The sequence below is a fragment of the Callorhinus ursinus genome, unplaced genomic scaffold (assembly GCF_003265705.2).
Source record: "Callorhinus ursinus isolate GAN/ISIS: 27379988/994484 unplaced genomic scaffold, GSC_fseal_2.0 scaffold12, whole genome shotgun sequence".
In the NCBI taxonomy this organism is placed as follows: Eukaryota; Metazoa; Chordata; class Mammalia; order Carnivora; family Otariidae; genus Callorhinus; species Callorhinus ursinus.
The window spans coordinates 79,308,442-79,316,010 of NW_027397074.1; the positions used below are offsets into that span (position 1 = coordinate 79,308,442).

At 42.8% G+C, this 7,569-nt stretch overlaps 1 long non-coding RNA gene across 1 annotated transcript; it reads left to right on the forward strand.

Moving 5' to 3' along the window:
• The first annotated feature begins 6,074 nt into the window (after positions 1–6,074).
• Positions 6,075–6,923, forward strand: LOC112811049 (uncharacterized). The gene is made up of 2 exons (XR_012380377.1): positions 6,075–6,578; positions 6,710–6,923. It is a non-coding gene; the product is annotated as an uncharacterized lncRNA (long non-coding RNA).
• The last annotated feature ends 646 nt before the right edge of the window (positions 6,924–7,569 follow it).

Sequence of the window (7,569 nt, forward strand, 5' to 3'; positions counted from 1 at the left end):
GAAAGATATCCCATGATCATGTATTGAAAGACTTAATACTTTTGAGATGGCAAAAAACTCCCCAAATTGATCTACAGATTCAACTAAATCTCTATCAAATTCCAAAGTTCCAGCTCTCTTTCCAGTTTCTTTTTGGATGATAACAATGTTCTAGAAATATATGGTATTGTTGTTTGCACAGGTTTATAAATACTAAAACCCACTGAACTGTACACTTTGAAATGGAGAATTTTATGGTATGTGAATTATTATCTCAATTTTAAAAAAAGATCTGGAAGCTTAACTTAAAAAGATTCAAATACTGTAGCTTGAATTTCAGGAAAATAGAGCCTATTTTCAAGAGATACCATTATGAATAATGGGTTGTATAATTTGTACTGTGTATCAACTTTACTGATGAACTTGACAATCTTATAAAAATATAAAACATTTTATAAACTTCTCAGTAAATTCACTCTTTAAGTGGCCTAAAGAGTTAACTGACAGTAATGCACATAATAATATAGATGAGTCTCAAAATAATTACAGTGTTGGAAATAAGGCAGACACAAGCAAACGCATACTATTTTGTTCCATTTATATGAAGATCTAGAAAATGCAAGCAAATCTTTATTGACAGAAAGCAGATCGGTGGTTGCCTGGGGATGGGATAAGTGTGAGAAGTGTTGGGAGGGAAGGCTTATAACAGGACAGAAAGAAACTTTTTGGGGTGATGGATATGTTCACTATCTTGACTGTGGTGATGGTTCCCTGTTTGCATACATACATCAAAACTTTTTAAATGTGTGCAGTTTATTTGTATATCAGTTATACCTCAATAAAACTGTTTTTAAATTGGGATATAACTGACATGTAACATATAAGCTTAAGATGTACATCGTATTGATTTGACACATTTGTATATCACAACATGATCACCACTATTGTATTACTTAACACTTCTTTTTTTTTTAAAAGATTTTATTTATTTATTGGAGAGACAGAGACAGAGAAAGAGAGAGCATGAGAGTGAAGAAGGCCAGAGGGAGAAGCAGGCTCCCCATCCAACAGGGAGCCCGATGTGGGACTCGATCCCAGGACTCCAGGATCACGACCTGAGCCAAAGGCAGTCGCTTAACCGACTGAGCCACCCAGGCGCCCATTACTTAACACTTCTATCCCATAATCATTATTTCTTTCTGTGGGGGTGAAAACAATTAAGATCTAGTGTCTAGCCACTTTGAAGTTTATAATGCTAATAAATAGTGGAAAAGAAATCCAAAAGTGTGTGACAAAGTGTCTAAGCCAATAATTTACTTGCTTGGAGACAGAGAAGTGAAACTAAATATTTTCTATTCTGCTTATCTCCTAAATTTACTCAGTATTTCCCAAATTAATTTTTAGTATCGATCTGTCTGTAGCTTAGCCAATTTTTATCCTGTTGAGAAGTGTTCCTGCAGTGAAGGGTAGGGACACATGACAAGGGCTTTATATTAGAGGGAATGAGGGGAAAGGTGGGGTTATATTCCAAGGCTTTAGCCACTGGGATGAATCTTTAACCTTTGCATGCTTACAGTGGAGGGAAGGTACCTATAGTTTTGTCAGAAGAGCCAAGTTTGAAGGTCTGAAAATGGAAGTTTGACCAGGTAAGTTCCAGTAGCAAAGGCAATTATGTACATCGTGGGAATCATCCCACAGCCTTTTGAGCTGCTGAGTTGGGGTGTTGGCACTGCCTGCATAGACCAAATCCTCACCGTCAGTCTTCTGGACCCCTGCATCTTAACTCCTCCCATTCAAACACACAGTTCATTGCTTGCCTCTGTTGACATTCATCACGATGATTGATCGATAGTTAAGACCAGAGGGAAAAGGTTTGGTTTGGAACATGGCGTAATGAGCAGGAGGGAGTAAAAGGAACAGTAAGGCACCTGTTCCTTATCTAACCCCTTCTGTTGGGTTTGAGCCCAGAGAGAGGGAAGACTGGAAACCTGAGCTGATGGAACGCTTCACAAGTTCCTTGGTGAGATTCTGCACATAAGCAGTTTGCTTTGGGCCATAAGTAACAAGGACACCTCAGCAACAAGGAGGAGACAACTCGTTCCCCACATCTGTGTAAACTCCAGGAGGGCCTAGTGGCCTGAGGATTAGTGTGTCTAACAGCATCCGGACAGAGTCCCTTCAGGCTGGGCGTGGGTGTTTAGTGATAGGCATTTTCATCAGTAGCATTGGTGAACAACTAGAGTATCTCCGGGAGAACTAACTGAGATGATTTTAAGTAGTGATGGCAGCTTAGAGTGTACATTCTGGGAGACTGCTAAATACTGTCCAAAATAATAGAGACCGTTTCAGACAAGCCTTAGGTCCTGCTATTAATAAGGAAAGGCCATGAGCTACTGTGATTTGGACACTAAAAATTAACATGATCTTATATATTACCCAAAGCCTGGAGTTTCTTAGGTATTCAGATTACATCTCTCAAGGACTCTGTAAATTCTAATAGGGTGGGGACTGTGCCTTATTCATCCTTGTATCTTCCTTTCACTATGCCTAGAACAAAGGAGACTTTCACACAATTTTTATTCAGTGCTACAGGTTAGGAAAGAAAGATAGAAGAATGGAAGAAAGGAAGATCCCTCAAATACAGGTATCCCATCCATGATTAAAGAGAAAGTCTGGGGGTGTATGGGTGACTCAGTTCGTTAAGCGTCCAACTCTTGATATCAGCTCAGGTCATGATCTCAGGGTCATGAGATCAAGTCCTGCATCAGATTCTGCACTAAGCATGGAGCCTGCTTGGGATTCTTTCTCTCCTCCTCCCTCTCCCTCTGCCCCTCCCCCACTCACTCGTGCACGCACGCCTACACGAGTGCCTCTCTCTCTATCTTTAAAAAAAAAATGAAAAAATAAATAGACTAGTGCAGACAGATAAATAAAATTGGGGATGCAAGGTGAGAGGGAGAGTTTGCAGTTTTTCTAATGGCTCTTCTTTGAATTATTATTCAAAGAATAATAATTATTATTACTATCTTTTCTATGAATTACTTATATCAAAAACTCAGGTAGAATAACAAAAGATGAGAAAAGTAAATTATAAATCATAAAATAAGCTTCCCTCTAGATGCTTGAAACCATTGCTTAGCTGAGGAGGAGGAAGACATTTCCTGTCTCTAATTTTTTCACCAGCAACCCTGGTTTCCACTTGCCTATTTCTCAATGTGTGTACCTAGATATCATACCTGGTCACTGCCTCTACTCAACAACAGAAAATGGGAAGATGACATGAGCCAATGAAAGGAAAATAAAAGAACAAAAGAAGTAGAGAGGGGAGTGGGGAAAATGAATGTTTCAGGAAGCCAGGACCTATTATGAAGGTATTTGTCGTTCCACATAGCTGCACAACACTGTCCCCACAGTAACACATATGAGGCCAGAATGTGCTTACAGGAAAGAAAAAAAGATGTGCCTTTCAACAGATGTACAAGATAAGGTCTAGAGACAGCAGAATCCCCTGGAAATGGTGACTTCACAGGAAGACCTGCCTCAGAGGAGACAAGTTTTGAGGTCTAGCTCCCTGAGCTACTGCCATGAGCACCTCTCCTGGGTCCTGCATATGGGTCTTCTTCATGCTCTCTCTGCCATGGGCACCAGAATCCTCTGCTGGGTGGTCATCTGGCTCCTGGGGGCAGGTGAGTTCTGGACTAACAGATCAGCATCACTGGGCTTTGTCTGTTTTATACCTGTGTCTCAGATAGGCCCTGGACCTTCATGTTGCCCAAGGATTTTCTGAAAGGTATTGACATTTGAATGAGAATGAATAATTGCATCATGGAGTGAAAAGTAAAATTCATGTGAATTTTTACATGAACACAGGAGACTTGAAAGATATTTGAGCTCACCTGGGGTTGCTGCATTGTAAGGCATTCACTCCCTCCACCATTATGACTCTGTCTCACATAATCTCTTCTCCTCTGAGGTCCCATGAATGCTGGTGTCACCCAGAACCCGAGACTCCTGGTGAGAAAGACAGGACAAAAAGCAGCCCTGAGAAAGGACGTAGTTATTTTTACTGGTATCAGCAGCCCCTGGGGGAAGGTCTGAAATTCATGGTTTGCCTCCAGAATGAAAATACCGTAGACGACTCAGGAATGCCAAAAAAACGCTTTTCTACTGAATTTTCCAAAGAGGGACTCAGCATCTTAAAGATGCAGAGTCCCATCCTCCCAATGCACAAACATCTTCCAGGCCCCACCTCAGAAACCGCTGTGGGCTGGGGGAGGGGAGGGGACATGTGGTTTGATTAGCGAACAAATTAGCTAGAAAGCATTTTGCAGGGTGAGCATAGAAATAGGGGAGGGCTGTAGAAGTTTCATGGGACATCCCATCAGGAACTAAGACTGTCACCAGAAAAAGGTAAAGCGTTTTAAAACTGGACCTTCGTCAGGTTAAATATTAATTGAGGAAAAGTTCTCTCTGCTCCACTTAATACTCTATTTCAAGTTCTCTATTGCATGCCTTCAATGTAGAATTTCATTTAATCATCTAAGACAATCAAGCAAAGGAAATATATTTTTTTTTCATTTTCAACATGAGCAAAAGCAAATATGGTTCCAGGAGTTCATTTTCCTTTCTCAAACTCAGAGAGAGAGAGAGAGAGAGAGAGAGAGAGAATACAAACCCAGGTTTGTCTGGCTCAAATACTTGTGCTTTTTATACCAAGCTGTACTACCTCTTACTCTTTCTGGAATAATCCTGGCTTTGTCCCTTGCCTTGTGCCTATGCAGGCAAGGATGGATGCCAGGATGAAGAACTCCTGCTATAGGATCCTCAAAGGTGGTGGAAATAGAGTTGGATAGATTTGTCTGGAATTTAGGAGAAAGATGTGGCCCCGAAATATTTTTAATTAGAAACATATCACCTGGGGGCGCCTGGGTGGCTCAGTCAGTTAAGCATCCCACTCTTGATCTCAGCTCAGGTCTTGATCTCAGGGTCATGAGTTCAAGCCCTGCATTGCACTCCACGCTGGGTGTGGAGTCTACTTAAAAAAAGAGGAAAAGAAAGAAAGAAAGAAAGATAAAAAAAGAAACATTTCACTTCAACTTCTTGTTACCTCAGTGAATTTTTTTTTTAAATCATCATCACTCAACAAACACTGGGAACCTACAGAAAAGTATTGTCCTCACCAGGATGGAGTATAAACCATGTCACTGCACTGCATTTCCTGTTTCTGCCTTTTGATTTTCTTTAATTAATCCACATGCTCCAGTCCTTCCCCTCCTTGCTAGGGTGGAGGAGGATAGTGGCCGGAGGCCAAGAGGGAGGCGGGGGGACACCCTGAGAAGAACACCCCTGAGCAGGACTACAGGAAGCTTCAACAGCACACTCCATGTGAAGCACCAGGCACATAACTTAAAGTGTAGTCTTCCAAACGTACAGCTTCTGAGGGAGGAAAAAATGGCCAAAAGAAAGGAAAAAGGGTCCATTTGCAATTTGGTAATGAAGGGAAAAAAGAAAAAGTTTCTAAGAGAACTTGGAGTTTTCCTGCAAAACAAAAGACAGTCACAGACTGAGGGGACCTGCCCCACCTCCACCATGAACGCTGACCAACCACACCACCAAAACAACCAACCCAACCTGGCCTTTGCCAGAACAGTGGGAAAGGATGCCATTAAGCTGGGTAGTATGTGAAACACCACAACATCATAAAAATGAACAAGAGGAAAGTAAAATCCATAGAAGAGAGCAAATCCCACAGACACACTTTTCACGGACTCCCGCCTCCAAAAATGACCATGAGTCAGAAGAAAATATAAGTCTACGCTCCAAACGGAATTAAATACACTCAAGCAAGCAGGTAGAGAGAGGATAACCCACCTATAACCAGAAGTTAAGAGACAAATGAAAGAAAAAGTTGATTAAACTCAGAGAAGAAAGGAAAGAAAAAGAAAAAATTATCTAAGAAATGGAGAATAAGTGAAAAGATACCTAAGTTAGAATAAACTCAAATGGAAAATTAGTAAGGGAATTGAAGAACGGCATGGGGACATGAAAGTGAATGAAAATGACAGAGAGAAGTCAAAGCAGCCGGGGAGAAGGGGTCCAATGACAGTCAGAGTTTGGCATGCATGCAGGATAGATGAGAGTGGGGCACTATGTGCCCCAGTGATGGGATTAAAAATGAATTCTAGGTTCTTATATGACCCGCGTCTACAGGCGGTCCCAGAGTAATGGAACCATAGAGTAACTGAGAAGGTAGAAGGAGCGGCCAATCGGAGAGAGACTCTGGCCTGAAACTGCCCACCCACTCAGCCCATGGGGAGGCAGTTTGGGAAGGGAGGCCCAAGGGGATGCAAGGGCTTCAGCTCCCCTGTCCGTCTCCTCATCTGCAAAGTTAGGGAGCCCGTCTGGAATATCTCTGGGATCCTTTCCGACTATCCATTCCAGCCTTCGGACAAGTTCTGCATATTAAGCCAGGGGATCCCCAGAGCTAAGTTTCTTTCCTTATTTGTCTTCCAGGTGGTGCTTAGAGCTGCAAGGAGCGCCCCTTCCCATTATGGGTAATCAGGTGATCTGCTGTGTGGCTCTTTGTCTCCTCGGAGCAGGTGAGTCTGGGGTAGGGGAGCAAATTCCTGTCCCAAGGATGTAAAGCTCCAGATCTAAGCCTTGCCCCCCATGACCTAAGCAGTAAGCACCTTCCCGGGCTGTGTTTCTAGAGCCTCTCTTTCTTCCACAGGCACAGCGGCTGGTGGAATCACTCAGACCCCAAAATACTTGTTCAGAGAGGAAGGACAAGAGGTGACTCTGGAATGTCAACAGGATTTTAATCATGACTCTATGTACTGGTACCGACAGGACCCAGGGCAAGGGCTAAGACTGATCTACTACTCGCTGACAGAAAATGATATTCAGAAAGGAGACATACCTGAAGGCTACAGTGCCTCTCGGGGGAAGAAAGCATTCTTCCCCCTCATTGTGACATCGATTCGAAAGAACCAGACAGCTCTATATCTCTGTGCCAGTAGTGCAGACACAGTGAAGCCCAGCCATGTGCCCTCCATGCAGAAATGTGTCTCGAGCCTGGATTTCCCACCAGCTGTCAGGGTTTTGCTGTGTTCAGTGGCCTTATCTGCATGCTTTCCTCCACATTCAACCAGACCCCCAAACAGCTGCTGCCATCAACGTGCTTTGTGGAATGGCACAACACCTTGACAATCCACTATGTTGGTTCTGAGAATTACATCTATATCTATATCTACATCAGAGAGAGACAGAGATAGAGGGAGAAACTGAGAGAGAGAGAGAGAGAGAAGAAGGAGGTGGAGGGGGGTGGGGGGGAAGGAGGGGGGGGAACGAGAATAGACCAAAGAAAAAATATACGAATTTTACATCCTAGCTCTTTTTACCAAATACTGGAAAACCAGGAGGCGGAGCAAGATGGCGGAGGAGTAGGAGACCTAGATTTCGTCTGGTCTCAGGAATTCAGCTGAATAGGGATCAAACCATTCTGAACACCTACGAACTCAACAGGAGACCGAAGAAGAGAGTAGCAACAACTCTCTGAACAGAAAAGTGACCACTTTCTGGAAGGTAGGA